Consider the following 17,298-nt stretch of genomic DNA (forward strand, 5'->3'; position numbering starts at 1 on the left):
AAATACTATTTATTATATACTGAATATGAATTCTATAAAGTAGATACTTATTTGTTTACAAAAAAGTTATTTTTTAAGAGAGATTAAGAACATTACACAGACAGTAGGAGATGTAGGCAGTATTTGAATCAGATATCTCTGGCATTTGCTGTACCAAGTAAATCAAATCTTAACTCTTTTGAACTTCAAAACCATCTGCTTTGTTTGCTCATATAGTTATGATAGAAATTTCTGCATATATATATCTGGATATTATTTACATATATTTCACCTTTTATTACTTTTCTTTTAACAATACTGGCAGTCTGCTATTCACGCTTACTTATGGTATCACTATTTATGAACACTTAAAAAATCTCCCCTTATCCAGGAAAATTTAAAATCTGTTATTAACATATGACAATGTGTCATAGGATCATCCAGGATGTTTGGAGAAGATTTGAATTTTTTCAACCCATAGATCTGAAAAAGGAGACTGTGACTTCAATCGGAAAATAAAATACTGTATTAATATAAATATGTGTCTCATTATAAGACTATTGTAGGCATTCTTGATGATTGCTCACAGTAGTGCCATGCCATGAACTCACATAATAGCATGGATTCCGAGCAAGAAAATCTAATTACACCTACAGGCATTATGGCTAAAATAGTACTGACATATGTAGTTCTTTATCCAACATCACTCTTGCATTTCATGGTGAAATGAAAAAAAAATGCAGCCAACATTAAGAAAAATTTCCTACAAGTGTTCTAGAATAAACTGTTTACACATTTTCATTTTGCCCTTCCACAGTTGTTTAAACAGAAATAAAGTGGGTGAAAAGAAAAGAACTTCACAATAATCACACGTCAAGTCTAATTTATATAATGATGTCACCTACTTTGGCCAAAAATATCATAACCAGACACGGTTGTCATTGTCTAAATATGCTATTCCTGATGATCCCAAATTGTAAATAATACAAAAGCATCATATTTCTAAAAGTAATTTATTTTCAAAGAATTTTGGTAACTAAGAAGGACATAGATATTGACATTTTAATTAGTGGTGAATAACCAAAAGTCATTTTACCTAATTTTAGATAAATGCTTCTAAAACATCTATTTTCAAGTTCCTTTTTTAGATTCTAAATTAACATTTATATTTGTTTCTGTCTTAGGTGTTTGTACTCACTTATATGGGTTCTCTTTATCCCTGAAAGGAAACTCTCTGCTTCATCTATTTGTTAGTTCATAATGCTTCAATGAAATAATTACAGTTTAAGGTGTCTTTGAATCATCATACTCCATTCTTATGTACTTTGTACTTGTTTTTGATGAGGAACATTAAGAATGTGGCCTATTGCTTTTCCATTCTTTGATCTAGTAAATTAACAGCTTACACACTTACAAACTGTGGCAAAGACCCTTGCTAAAGACCTGTCAAATCTCCAGACCCAGTGTGAGCAGTGCATAAGGGGAGGGAGGAAAGAAGAGAGTCAGAACCATGGAAAATGCATGGTTGCCAATAAAAAGTGTTGGGGCTGAATAATTAGGACACTCACAATGAATAAAGTCATGAAATGGGCTTAATATCCAAATCTCAGAGGATTAGTTGATATTCAAATCTTGTTTGTTCTTTCTATAAAACACAGACAATTGCATATTAGAAGTAAAGTCTATTTTAATGATACTGATTATTATCACCAAGAAAACTAGACAGAGAAGAGATTGGAGTCTTAGCTGTCCTCATCAGCAGCATGTCTACAAAATAAAATGATGATAGAGTACCTGTAAGATCACTTCTGCATTTCAATTTTTATAAATCTATAGGTCTATAACTATAATAAATTACACATATATAAATCCTAATTTTACAAAAACATTTGTAGGTTCATTTTTTAAGCAGGTGTATAAATTCAGAATCTGAACCCCAATATTTTTACATATTGTTTCTTCTCATTCTATTTGTTTTACCCCCAATTTTCCTTCTTTGACTCTTACTTTTCTGAGTCTTTCCAAGTATAGAAAAGGCAATCCATTTGCTTGTCAACTAGGGCACTGAAGATCATTGTACTCAGGAAATTCTACCTTACTACCCTCCTCCTAGAAGGAACTCTCCAATGAAGTTTGCTTTGTCAGACTCTGATGAATATGTGGGAGGTTGCTTCTTTATAGTTTTGCTTGAAGTATGATTAAGAAATGATTTTAAATATAAATGTTACACATATCAGGCTGAATATGGACTTTTCATTGTTCATAGTTAAATGCACAAGCAATCCTACATTGTTATACAAAAATAAAAGAGGATAGATCTCATGACCCTGAGATCATGACCTGAACCAAAATCAAGAGTTGGACACTTAAGCAACTGAACCAACCAGGCACCCCTGTATTTCTCTTTTGTCATCTACCTCCTCTATTTCATTACTGCTGCCTCTTTCAAGCTCCTTTTGCTTACTGTTTAGGTTATTGCAATGAATATCTAAACTATCTCTTACTTCAGTTTTTCCTCTCAATTCATTCAAGACAGAACCGGCTGATTAATGTTCCTTAAGCCTCTGGCCTACCAGAAAACCACCAATGGCTCACTATTTCCAAATAGATAAAAAGCTTATAACCTAGCCTGACAAAATTCAAATCTTTCTTTTAAAATTTTTTGTCTCACTTGCCTCCTAATTCCTCTGAATTAGTGTAAAGTCAGGTTAATTATAGTAATTATAGTATCTGCATATTTTATATAATTTTCTACCTCCATTTCTTTGTCCAAGTTCTTCCTGTCCCCTGGAAAATTTCTCCTTTCCCATGTCTAGGTTCCCAAATCATAGCTATAACTGGGAAACACTACATAGTGTCTCTGAGGATAGCTAAGATCTTTCCATTTTCTGCTCTTCTACAGTGACTTTAACTATAGTCTCTTGATGATACTCAGTGCTTCCTGTATTGTATATTAATCATGTGCACATTAAGACCTTCTTCTGGGAGACCATAGCTCCTTGGTATAGATTTAAAGATACTTCATTTTGTCTTTGGGATTGAGAAATACTTACTTTGTTATCTCCTAAAGTGTCCAGATACTCAATAAATGTCTGATAAATGTTTCAGGCACCCCTTGAATCTAAGCATGAATAAATAAATGAGGAGGAATATTTTGAAATGGACATTTGAGTATGTTTTGAAGTGATGGTGTTGCTTTTTCACTCTTAAGCAGTTATAAGATTGTTATTCTTTAGAGAGAAGAAGGAGAATAGGAAAAAAGTTTTTAGGTGACAGTTGGACATTTTTAAGAACAGATGTAGCTTGTGGTCACATTATATTTAATAAAGGAATAACACTACATGCTACTTTCCATTGTGGCTCAAACTTAAGTGTTTCAGGTTAACTTGGTTTCTAAAAATTTTCTCATTAACATTTTCTGCTAAGGCTCAGAATTTGAGGCAGTGCATAATGGAAGAATCCTATAAGTTTAATTAAAAATCTGTTTTACCATGCTAAAAATAGTTTTTTTGGACTTAAAATAATTATAAATGGATAATGTGGAGGACTATACATAGAGACCAAAAAAATGTAAATGATAACAAAAAAAACCCTTTATAATCACCCACTACACATTGGATACCAAATTTGACAGAGTATGAATTTATATGGTTGCCTGTTCTCTGTATACTTAGAAAGAGGCCAGGAGATACAGTAAGCTGTTCATTCAGGTTAGACAGTTAAGTCTATTCAGGTTACGTTATTATCAAAAGAGCAAGTTCTTTGAACTGGAAGGGTGAATTATCTCTATCAAAGTGAATCAAAGTGCTATTTGATAATGCTTGCTTCAGCAGCACTTAGATAAAGTGCTATTTGGTAAGTATTGTCTATTTCTACCTAAGGATAATATATTTTTATTTATTTCTCTTATGGATTTGTACATATGTGAAGCTTTAAGGAACAGTGATTATTAATGAACAGAGGAGAAAATTACCTTGGTCATTCATTTCAAGGAAATAATTTGGTGACTCTAACTCTTCTGTCATGGAGGAGAGTAGTTTTCACGTGGCCTATTTTAAGGAGGTCTCTCACCTCCTTAAAAATTTCACAGAGGATGATTGCAAAGTGACTAGCATTCATGCAAATGGGTACAATATCTATGTCATTTTGAGAGCCAGAAACTATCAACTATAAATTATAAATTTCACATTTACTGACCGATCTGTGCCAGGAACTGTGTTATACTATCGCACACATATTAACAGCATACATATTGATCCTTACATAATTCTGTATTTTAATTCCCACTTTATGAATAAGGAAACTCAGAAAGGATGGAAAATAACGCAGAAAGCACAATTTTGTCACTATTGTCAATACTGTACAATATTTTAAAAATATTTATTTTTATTTATTTATGATAGACATAGAGAGAGAGAGAGAGAGAGGCAGAGACACAGTCAGAGGGAGAAGCAGGCTCCATGCCAGGAGCCCGACGCGGAACTCGATCCTGGGACTCCAGGATCATGCCCTGGGCTAAAGGCAGGCACGGAACCGCTGAGCCACCAGGGATCCGCAATACTGAACAATATTTATATGATGTTTTGTCATTCATATTTTCATTAGAATCTTGGATTAATCCAGTAGGATAGGCAAGGCAGAAACTTTGCAATTGATACAAATGAGGCATTGTCCAAGTTTACCCAACTTATACATAACTGAACCTACAAACAAGCACAGGTCCCTTGATTGTCCAGTAATCATCTGAATCATACATAAGTGGTTAAACCCAAATGACATAGAAGTGGGGAGCAAAATTTGAGGAAGAAAGCTTGGATAAGAGAACTCCTACCATGAGTAAAACTTTCCTCTGAATTAGACTCCTTTTGAAAGGATACATGTGTTTGCTCACTGCTCTCCATCAAAAAAGTACAAGTCAGGTCACCCTTAAACTGTCTACTTTGGACCTGTGTATTATACTTTGAGAAGCACACAAGACACAGATCCATCAGGAGGGAAAAGGTCAGCTTCATGAAAAAGACTTGAACCTCTATCATATCTGTGAATGTTAGAATCACCAGGAATGTTCAGCCTGAGGAATAAAAATTTTTGTCGGGGAGAATCAGGATCATGTGTACAGAATAGATCCAATCTTCAAGCCCTATGGGAAAGTCCAGGAGAGAGGATTAAAATAACAGAGAATGAACTTTCTTTTAACCCAGAGAGTAACTAAAATACTTTAATTTCTCAGTTGAGGAGACTTTATTTTAAAGTATCTAGAGAAGGCTAAACTTTATTAGTAACACAACAGCAACATCAAGCAATAATTTCACTGGGTGTTATTACTACTATTATTGAAGTAGTGCTAACTATACAATGTAGAAATTTATTTGCACTTATAAGTGAGAACCCAAGGTTCAGAGAAGTTAAGTAATTCATTCAAACACAGCTAGCAACTAGCTACCAGAGTTTTTGTACTAGTTGTGAGGTTGGACTAAATGACCTTTCACCAATAAGACACTGTTATTTTATAAAATACTTTTGCAATTGAATGCTTCAAAAGAACCAACCTAAAAGACACTCAGGGATCAGACAAATAAATAGAACACTATTGACATTGAAACACTGATCCTTCATAAACCAACGGTAGAGGTAGGTATGGGTTCAAGAAATTAATAAGAATAAAATGATAACCACCATTATCTCATTCCCCAAAACATGAAGTGAGAGAAGGTATAGACTTGGAAAGGGCCGGTTGTAAATCATGGGACTAGTTTTCAAATGGAAGAGATGTTCAGTTGATGATTTCGTAAATAAAGAACTGACAAGGAAAAATGCATAGTTAGAAAATAGGAAAAGGGGAAAACTAGAAAAGTTGCTGAGGTGTGTACACTTGATATTTGGTTTCTGGTAGCTCTTCATACATATGAAGGGCAAAACAGCAGGAGAATGAGCCCTGCCTGCACTAAGCTTAAATTCAAGAGACCATAATTTTTATTCCTGTTAAAACATATAAAATGTCTAATCCTGATTTTATAATTATATCTGTAAACTGACCTTGGCCCAGCACCTATCCTCACCCCCAGGCCCATTTCCGCCCCTCTAGTTCCTTGTGTATGCCAGTAATAGAACCCAGTGGGTAGCGTAAGATCAATGATTTAAGATATTTCAACAGTAAAGTCCAGATGGTTTAGCAGAAAGTTTAAGTCATTCCTTAGGACAAACATAAGATTATCAGAACTACGTGTGTGGTGACTCTCAGACATCTGAAGGCTAACATATGAAACTTGGTTGTTCATGGGAAGAATTAGCAGAGAGGTTCAGCTGCTTAGACCATTGAACCAAAATAGCAGTATCTTAAACAAAACAGAGTTTCATTTCATGTAAAGTTGGAAGAGAGTAGCTCCATTTGGTTTCCAGTGACCCAGGGGATTTCATCATGTGGCTACACCATGTGTCTGGTGTTCTTCTGATCCTTCTGGTTTTCTGTACTTCCTTTCCACATGCACTTTTCAGGTAGCAGGGTAGAGAAAGGGAAAAGGTTAGGATATGTCTCTCCACTTTTAGCGGCAGTCATTTATTCCATTAGCTAGAACTTAGTCAAATGACACAGCTACCTGCAAAGGAGACAGAAATAGTCTTTATTTTAAGTGGTAATATGATCCAGAAAAAAGTTACTATGAAAGGAAGGAATGGATTAATGAGGTAAACAAGTGTCTCTATGGAAACTTGGCCATCCTTGCCTAAGCATAGTTTCTCTCTGTATTTCTCTCTCTTTTTAGCAATGTAGTTTTCAATAAAACCACATTCTAGTCATTTTCTAAAAAGTGCTTATTAGTGTTCTTCCTCTATAGACATTCTCAGTGTTTTATTTGGCCAGTTTATTAAAGGCAGCCTTTGGGGCAGGCCATATGGGTGTGTTTAGCTGCAATGAGCCAGTCATTTTAGTAAAGGAAATGTCTGTGAAATGAAAGGACATTTCTGAGAAAGCCCAGTATGACTCGAAAGGACAAATACTGTCTTTTGCAGACTACATTAGATGCATTGATTTTTGGACAAGTGGGTGAAATTTGACGCTCTAATTAGGGAAGTGGTGAATTATTATAAATTTAAAATCATGCCTCTAAATAGGCAAAAAGAACAGCCTTTTATTGATAGAATTGTAGATGAATCACAATCTCAATGGTAGCTGATAATGATTAGACTGGCTGGAGAATTATTAGGAGACAGAAGGAACAATCTAAAAATATTAAGGAATGTCCAGTATTAGCTGGGAAAAAACCCTGAAAAATAAGGCAATAATAAAAAAGATGAAAAACAAGTGGTTCATGAGGAATCCAAAGTTGACAAGAATACCCTAATATTCTCCAGAAACTTCAACTCAGTAGAGCCCATTGACGAAGTGATACTCTACCCTGTACATTTCACAGTATATTTATGTTTTTGTATTTCAACCTTAGAAAATAAGAAAATAAGCCATATTCTGAGCAACAGTTCATTGAGTGTAACCAGCTTTTGGCAATTATATTAGCAGCATTTTTAGGAGAGTAATATTTCATGATGATATTATCAGAGGTTGGGATTACTTAAGCTCTTCTTGACTCTTTATATCTCTGAACATTTAGAAAGAACTCTTTTACTTGCCAGTGAAAGCACCTGAGAAAATAAAATCCCTTTATTTTTATATGGTTTCTTCCAAATATTTTGCTGCAGATGACTTTTTATTAAACTTGGATTCACTAAAAAGGAACTTTATAAATATACAAAGATGGCTTTCATTCAGCTTACATCCATATGTATACACTGCACACATATGTGCAGATGCTATGCAAAGAAGAAATTTACTAATTATTTAGCAATTGCACACAAATTTTGCTGAATATATATAAAAATGTAGGCTTTTCAGATAGTTTAATGAATTAGGTTTTGTTTGAATATAGTAAACAATTGGGTCTATTGTCATACCTGAAGAATACCATCAGAATTTTCTCTTCAAAATTTGGCAGTTTCAAAGAATTAGGATAAGAAATGTTTTACAAAATACATATGTATTTTAAATAACCTATTATAGATATTTTAAATAAACTGTTAGGTAAATAATTTCTGATGAGATTTTCAAATAATTCCTAATTAAAATTTTCTCTTCCCGTAAATAATGACAGAAACTATTTATTTCAATTCTATTTCTCTCCAACTCTGTGTTTATATGTGTAATAGAATTTTTGTTTTTCCGATTCTACAAGGCATGAGTACATATCATTAGCATTTTGAAGTTTATGGATCTTTTTAGTCAAAATTTTATGATCGTGGTCATTTTTTTTTTTCATTAAAGCAGTAGTCTAATTTGAAAACAAAAAATAGAGGCAGTTGAGTGTTCATTGTGGATTATAATCTATTTCTGGAAGCAGTCAGCTGGAAAATAACAAGAGAAAGGATTCCGAGCTTTTGATCAGCATCTTTAAAATACAAGACCTCATTTTCCTCAGGGAAACAATGAAATCAAGTGATGGCAAAGTCACTTAAAAAGCAAACAAAACAAACAAAGAAAGAAAAAAGAAAACTTCAGTGGAGAACTTTCACAAACACTAAACCATAAAAATCAACTTTGAAGACTATGATTTAACTAAGTCTGTTTCTCTTTAAAAATGAACCAAGACAGGGATCCCTGGGTGGTGCAGCGGTTTGGCGCCTGCCTTTGGCCCAGGGCACGATTCTGGAGACCTGGGATCAAATCCCATGTCGGGCTCCCGGTGCATGGAGCCTGCTTCTCCCTCTGCCTGTGTCTCTGCCTCTCTCTCTCTCTCCCTGTGTGACTATCATAAGTAAATAAAAATTTTTTTAAAAATGAACCAAGACATATTTGTGATATGACTTATAAGTAAAATCAGTTAAATTTTTTATTTTTTAGTCATTAGAATCTAAGAATGAAAAAGTGAGACAACCAGTGAGAACAAAGCCATGGGAAAGCACATCATCATTTTTGTAGGTTCATTTTTTTTCTTCAGGGGTATAAACAATATTTCTCTCAAAAGATTCTGATATTAACTAGCATGCTTTAGGAAGAGATCTTTCTGTATACTAAGTTCAGGTTTACTAAATCAATTTCCCCATTTCTATGTTGAGAAGCAGTCAAAGCAAGTGAGGAATAAGCAGGCTTATTGATTGGCTACTTTCCTTAGCCCTCTGAAATCACTGTTGCATGCAAACCAAAACTTAAAAAAATGAAAACTCCTGTGAGAGTCAGCTGTAGTGCTGCCCAGGAAATGCCCCATCCTCAGCAACTCACTCTTCAGAAAGTCCTCTGGTGGCCTCTGCTCACAGTGTTCCTTTAAAAAAGGCAGTTCTCAAGACCCGTTAGGTAGAGGCCAAATTCTTTCCTGTTAAAAATATGCCCATCCCTATATATCTTTGACATTGAAATGCTGTTTTTATGGTCAAAACTGCCTAATTTTACCTTTTCCTTTTGAAGCCTAGATTCTTGAATTTTCAAAGGAATTTTGTGAATCTGTAAGATATTGTTTCTTACTTGTGAGCTGCCTTTTTGTTTACTAAAGCCCCTCTGGTTGTAAGATAATGCAGCAAAAATGTATAGGACAGAACACTCTCAGAGACAGTGCAGCCAGAGAGAGATGCTCCAGCATGTGGAGAGGGACCCACATAGTTCAAGTAACCTGTATTTGTGGAAAACAACACTTAAATCATACAGAACTTCATCCAAACATATTGACAATTAATATATTTTAAATGAGGAGAATGCAATTCTGTAAAATGATATAGAAAAATTAGGTGATCTTGTTAGCAGAATTGTTGGCAAATACTGTGCTTTAACTCTTTGAAGGGAGTCACTTAACAATTGAGTTTCTAAAGTCAAAGTTGCTGATGCTCTGTCCAGGTTTTCCTGAGAAGAGCTCCTTTGCAGCCGATCACCTTCAGCCAGAGGCAGCCTTGTTGGCGTCCTGTGTGTCATGTCAGGAGAATTGTTGTTAAACACTACCTGAGGTAATGACTATCTCTGTCCTGACTATCACTACCTGAGATAATGACTATCTCTGTCCAAAAAGAAGCAAGGTCACTTCCTTGGAAATATCTGAGTTGCAAATACTATCAGAAGATCAAAAGATAGCCTGCTATTTTGTTGTTCTCAGAACAACATACATGCACATACCCCTTTATCCCTCTCATCAGAAAAAAAAAATGTTGTATTGGAGATTAATACAAACAGGGAAGGTATAAACAGACCTTTGAGAAGACATCTGATCCTCTCATTGCCAAATGACTGAAGCATGTAATAATGGAAACTTAGGAATTAAAACAAACATTTTTTTTTAAAGATTTTATTTATTTATTCATAGACACAGAGAGAGAGAGAGGCAGAGACACAGGCAGAGGGAGAAGCAGGCTCCATGCAGGGAGCCTGATGTGGGACTTGATCCTGGGTCTCCAGGATCACACCCCAGGCTGCAGGCGGCGCCAAACCGCTGCACCACCAGGGCTGCACTAAAACAAAATTTAAAATAAAAAAACAAAATTCACCTTCTACTCCATTGATCAATAGTACCCATAGAACACAAAATATTTCAAAAACTTCTTTGATTCAGAGGCCTATTTTATCTTTGAAAATGGAAAAATAAAAGCATTGCCACTTTATTGGTGTTTCAATACCAAAGCATTGGTCATTACCTAGGGATGGAATTTCTCATTCAATTTAAATGTCCCCTTTGAGGTAAATCTTTTGGCAACTGCCTATGGACTTTTCATTTTGAGTCAGCTGAACAAAATTTCTGCATCTATTTGCTTATTTAAGATGGGATGAAATTTCATTAGATTATTTTTGGTTTATTCTTTTGGTGATGATATGACGTTAATATTTTGGAGCTAGAAGGAAATTCCACTTTTGGTTTTCAGTGTCTGATTTAAAGATGTAACGGGGGGATCCCTCGGTGGCTCAGCAGTTTAGCACCTGCCTTCAGCCCAGGGCATGATCCTGGAGACCCGGAATCAAGTCCTACATCGGGCTCCCTGCATGGAGCCTGCTTCTCCCTCTGCCTGCCTCTCTCTCTCCCCCTCTCTCTCTCTCCCTCCTTCTCTCTCTTTCTGTCTGTCTCTCATGAATAAATAAATAAAATCTTTAAAAATATAAAAAATTGGGGGGGAGAAAAAAAATATAAAAAATTAAAAATAAAGATGTAAAGGGTCCTATTGGGCAGAATCTAATCCTGGTCAAAACAGATCTTTCTACTTAGATGATTTGGAAGCTAAGCTGAAGTAAGTATGGCTAATTTAAAGATTTCACTTAATCCCCCTACTTCCTATGATACATACATCCAGGGCTGTCACTAATCATATATGTGATTTCTGGGAAGAAGCATAGGGATATAACCAAGATAAAATCTAAGACAGTGGTGAGCAACTTTATTTTTCCACATTGCCCAATAACCTCACTCTCCACTCCTCAAAAAACAGTATCTGACCACGTTTTTAAAATTCAAAATGAATAAAACATATTTGAGTCCCATAGGTAAATTCTTACATCTTAGACTGTCTTCACTGAATAGATAAATTTCAATGGGGGAAATTGGCACTCACTTAAGGCAATAAAATTGTACATCAGGCCACTTTTAAGAATTAGTCACAGGAAGGCAGTATTCCATTATTTATCCTGTAAATTCATTTCGTTTTTTAAAAAGAATTTATAAGTGAGTTTGTACTCACCTTTATTTCATTTTCAGATTAGGAAATTGAAGCTTAGAAAGATGAAGTAACCATGACTCATAAATAGCTTACCTAACTATAAAGGTATAGTTAGAGTGTTTCCACTAATGGCAGTGTTCACACAGAAGGCATGTTTGGCACTGTGCCTAGGCACTGATGACACATCTTGTTACTCCCAGCCCCTTTAAACTGAGTCTGTTGAGGGGCTACCCACCTTTCCCTAGGTTGTCTTATGTCCCTTGTGTTGTAGCTTATCAAGCCCTATTGGCACCCTAGAAGGCTGGATGGTGAGGCATTCTGGCTACTCTGAAAAGTTACCCTATTTGGGGCTGGCTCATAGAGCCCTGGGGTCAAGCCTACTATGGACCTCACCCAGACGTGTATCTCAAAAGCAGTGGCACAGTGTTTATGGCCCATGGGTTGATCTGTTTCTTAAATCTCTCATTGTATCCCCTAGGCTGAGAAATCACCCTGAGGTTTTTTTCCTCTTAATATTTACTGGATGAAATCATTTTGGATTGGATCACAGGCTGTTCAGTGGAGTTGGGAAGTCTGATTGTGGCATGTGTAGATCAAATTCCTTTTGAGATGAAGTTTGCTTTTAACTCCCTTCCACCTCTCCAAGGCCAAATATTAGCTATTTTACTTATGCTCTTTAATATTTTACATTCATATATTATTTTATAATTGTCAGTTTCCACATACAACTTTTCTTTTAAACACACTAATATTGTGTGACAAATATAATCTCTTTTATAGATTAGGAATTGTAGATTGTAAAGTCCTCCAGGGCAATCTGTCTTGTACACCATTGTGTCTTCATGGCCTCTCATGTTGTATGTGCTAAATGATTATTTGTTGACTAGAGGAAATGAGGAATAACTTGCTCAGGGTTCCACAGTTGACAAGGGGAAATATGGCCTTTTATCACTGACAAGTTGTTATTTAACTTTTGCTCAAACATATTCAGAATATGTTTATTCTGAATAATTATTCTAGAATTATTCAGAATAATTCATTACTTTCCCAAGTAGCTGTGGTGCATGTTATGTTAGTTTGGTCTGGATTTGGTTTGGTTCATTTATTTTTTCCCTGTTTGTTTTTGCCTACACAGCTACCTAGTGTCCTCTCTTTTGCTTAGAGTGGTTCTGCTGATGTTAGTCATGGTTGCTGTGATGTTATGAGCAGGCATTAGACTCGGGATAGGTTTCTCACAGCATCCATCCCTCATTGTCTATAATGACTGGTCTAAAAAGTAATTACCTAGGGAGCCAAGCAGACCCCTTTACAGTTCTCTTATAACTCATAAGTGGAAGATGGAAAATAGAGAGCTGCTTTCTTTTCTCTGTAATTTCAAGCTCTGGTCAGCCTGGTTCTTCCAGTGGGTCTTTAGGTTCTCCTGTATTAAGAAGCCACCTAAGAAAGAAACCAAGCAAAAAAGAGGAGAAAGCTTAGAGTCAGAGAGCATAATGATACTTTTTGAAGCTCTAAAATGTACTATGCTCAAAGGTTTCCTGAGTTTGGGAGTCAATAAGTCCCCCCATTTTCCTTCCTTTTTTAGGGGGCTTGTCTTCCCACTTGTAAGCAAGAGACCAGACTAATATGGCAACCTCCCCCATAATGATACAACTTTGGCTTTCAGAACATTTTTTCTCTGTATGGAGCCTGAATGTCCTTTTATGAGATAGGTAGAACACATTGGGCTACTCTTTCAATAAACAATGTTTTTGACACTTAGAGAAAGTTGCTGTCTTCTTTCCCTGGCATTTGCCTGAGTTTTTTCTTCTCCGGGCTCTATGTTCAGTTCCTCCAATTTTCTTTATGTGATACAGTTTCCCATATCACCTTATTTGCTAGCTTCTCAATGTTTTTTCATTTGCCCATAGATGTCTTAACATGACAAGAACAACATACAGTAGTGTGATTTTTTTTTTTCACGCATAGTATTCTTTTACTGCTCTGTTTGTTTAATTTTGTGGCACATAATTGACTCAATAGAAGTATCAGTAATTGAAACTCCCAAAATTCATAAATTTGCTGATTTTATCTCCCATAATTTTTAATATTTTTTTTCTTTTTAACTGATTTTAAATTTATTTTAACTTCTATTCAGATAGAAGTTTAAATACCCATTGATATTCTATTTTAACTCTATTAGGAAATGTATTTGCTATTTCCTTTGATTTTCTATTTTTACAAAGCTATTTTTAAAGATTATGGTTTTTATTTTTATTTTTTTGTTGTTACAGCATCAAGGAAGTTAAAAACTTCTATTTATTTGTCCAAGTATTTAATAGTTTCTTTAAATGAATGTAAAATCTAATAGATTTATATGTGAATTTTCACTTTTGTAAATGTTTATTTACCTTGAAGTTCCAACGACTATGAGTATAAAAATGTGATTTCCATCTGAGAAACTCGTTGGGGGGGAGGCAACAAAATGGGTTCTTTGCTTTATTTGCCACGTATTTTGCACAGTGCTTATTTTTTATTTCCCATATGAAGTGTAAGAAAAGACTTGTTGGCATATTATAAATAAGCAAATAATGCAGAAAAAGGAACGACTTCTAATGCCAGCATTTCTCCAGGAAATAAAGAAGAGATAAGATCAATGCCCCAGAGATTCTACAAGTCTCTTTATGTGTTTTTTTTCCTCCTTCTCTGTTTATGCAGGATAAAATAATATTTGAGAAGAAATCCAGATAATTGAAATATACACATGCTGCCTTAGTTATCTCAGTTTTTCATACAAAAAATATCCTTGGTTTGGATTATATTTTTAACCTACATGTTTTAATCATCATCTTGTTCATTTATAAAAGAAGGAAAAAGGTAAAAAATGAAACTAAAAGACATCCTGAGGTGTGTGTTTGTGTGTGCCCTTTGATAACAGGAGCAGAAGCACAACTCAAGGCCATTAACTGCAGTAGTAGCTTTTAACTTAAAGGAGTCCTCTTTAACAAATAGTTAATTTTATTTTAAATTCTATTAACTTTATAAAACTAGTTAATACAACTGTGTTTTTAGTTTGATCTTGACACATGCTTTTGGAAAAAAAATTCTTCCACGAAGACTTCTTAACAAAAATAAGACTTTTAAAAATAAACAAACAAAAAAATGAGTTACTAAGTGAGGTTGAGAGAGATGCCAGTAAACACTGAGCTATGGTCACTCATTTTCATGTCTTCTTAGTCATCAACTCTAGATAAAAGGGAAGTTGTTTTTTCTTCCTTCCTTTCTTTCTTTCTTTCTTTCTTTCTTTCTTTCTTTCTCTTTCTTTCTTTCTCTCTCTCTCTCTCTCTCTCTCTCTCTCTCTCCTTTTCCCTCCCTCTTTCTGTCTCTTCTTGTGCTTCAGGTGTTTTTGCATTAAAAAAATCTATGGGATCCCTGGGTGGCTCAGCTGTTTACTGCCTACCTTCAGCCAGGGCATGATCCTGGAGTCCCGGGATGGAGTCCCACATCAGGCTCCCTGCGTGGAGCCTGCTTCTCTCTCTGCCTGTGTCTCTGCCTCTCTCTCTGTGTGTGTACCCCATGAATAAATAAATAAAATCTTAAAAAAATCTATGTGCTTCTAAGAAAATGCATCATTTTCATGGCTTTTAGTAATTTGGGGGTATAAAAAAAGATAAATTTAATTGTATAGACATATCTTTGTAAAAAGTGGGTTATCCAGTCTTAATTTGTATTCTTATGATTGAAAAATAACTTCCTCTCTGGCAATATTATAACCATACATGTAAATTTGTTCCATAAAAATTTGTGATTGAGAGCACTATGTAAAATGGGAATATATTTCATACTTCTTTGTCATCCATACTAAAAAATCATGTGTCATAGGGATATTTTCATATCTCTTCATTTCAAATCCACTCAACACCTTAAGTGAGCAATGTAGATTTAAATGAAGATTCTGTGAGAGAGAGGGTGATATTTATCCCATATCATAAATTCTTCCTCATTAAATATTTGTATTTTTTTCTAAACTTTAGTGCAGTAGTGTTTTCCATTATCTTTTTCTTTTGACCAGCCTGTGTCCCTTCTCACTGACTCCTTTATTTAGTTATTCAGATTTTTTCGTCAGAATCTCAAATCCCTTACCATTTCCTGTCTGGAGTAACTTCCCCATTACCTTTTGTTTAGGCAAGCAATCCTTTCCATCCATGTATTATTTTGGTTTAGAAATCTTCCTTCTAAACAAATACAAGGTTTTTCCTGAGAAGGATTTTGTTTTCTTTTTCTATGTCATTATAGATTACTTTATCACGTTACATTTCCTTTTTCTTTTTTTAATTCTGTAGTTGAGGATAATTGTAAAAACTCAAAAAGCAGGACCTACCTGGAGGCTATTTCTCCAAACTCATTAACTTTATTGCTCTGGAACTAAACTTTGAGTTTTAAGAAATTTAACAGTAAAGAGCTACTTATAGCAACAAATCATCAGTAATTTGTATGTAGACTTTGCTTTTTATGTGGCCAACTTTTATCTGAAACTGTTTTCTAAGTATAAAGGTTAAAAATAAATCCTAGTCTAGATTCTGCTTAAGGTTCTAATCTGGGATCTAACCACAATCACTCTCTTGAAACTCTCTTGAAAAGGGAGGAAGAAAACAATAAATTGGCAGGATATCTGTTTAATTGACATTTAATTGAAACTGATTTCCCTGAGGGGACCTGGGTGATTCAATCATTAGGAGACTGCCTTCAGCTCAGGATCCTGACCTGAGCTGAAGGCAGGTACCCAGCTCAGCAGGGAGTCTGCTTCTCCCTCCCCATCTCCCTTTGACCTTCCCCCCACCTGCTTGTGCTGTCACTCACTCTCTCTCTCAAACGAATGAATAAGTAAATAATCTTTTCTTTAAAAAAAGAAACTGATTTTTCTCAGAAGAAATTGACTTAAGGCCTTTGTGTGTGATATGTTTATATGCAGATAGCCTCTAAGATTACAAGCCCTAAGAAACAGGAAGAAACTTTGAAGTACAGAACTTTTAGTTCTCTTCAGCATATTCCCTGGTGGAATTTTAGTTTTGTATTATGCTTTTCCAAGTTTTCTTCCAGATGTTACACAGTAGTGTTTTACTTCAGGGAAATATGGCTTGGAGTATGATGGTTTAGACATCTTGTGTACAGACATCGAGATCAAGAAATGGAGACATGAGCTCAGTTTTACAAAAATGTCTTATAGTATCTTATTAAGGAATGTTGGAATCATTCAAGCAGGCTTCTTCTAACCAGTTTCTACACTCTCCACACATCCTCCCTGAAGTCCTACATAACCTCTGGCCTAATGCCCACATTAAGGAAAGAAGATCAGTAGTTAAAGACTTATTCAATCTTTCTCAGGCTTGAAAATACTGATTCATTAGTAAAACAATCAAAAGAACAGACACTCTCACAAAAATCATATAGATGATAGAGTGCCCAAAAATCGTTTTTAAAATAGTGAAACATAGTTTGTTTAGTATACAGTCTGTAGGAGAGGATTATTCATTATATGTCTGAGACTGGAATGATACCTCAGATCCCTATGCATTTTTTTTATGGAGAATAGAGACAGCTGTCAGGTTTCAAATCATTGGAGACAGAAACCTAATTAAGCAAAGGTATGGAGAATTTGATGGGAAATAAATA

This window comes from Vulpes vulpes, chromosome 9, assembly GCF_048418805.1.
Source record: "Vulpes vulpes isolate BD-2025 chromosome 9, VulVul3, whole genome shotgun sequence".
Taxonomy (NCBI): domain Eukaryota; kingdom Metazoa; phylum Chordata; class Mammalia; order Carnivora; family Canidae; genus Vulpes; species Vulpes vulpes.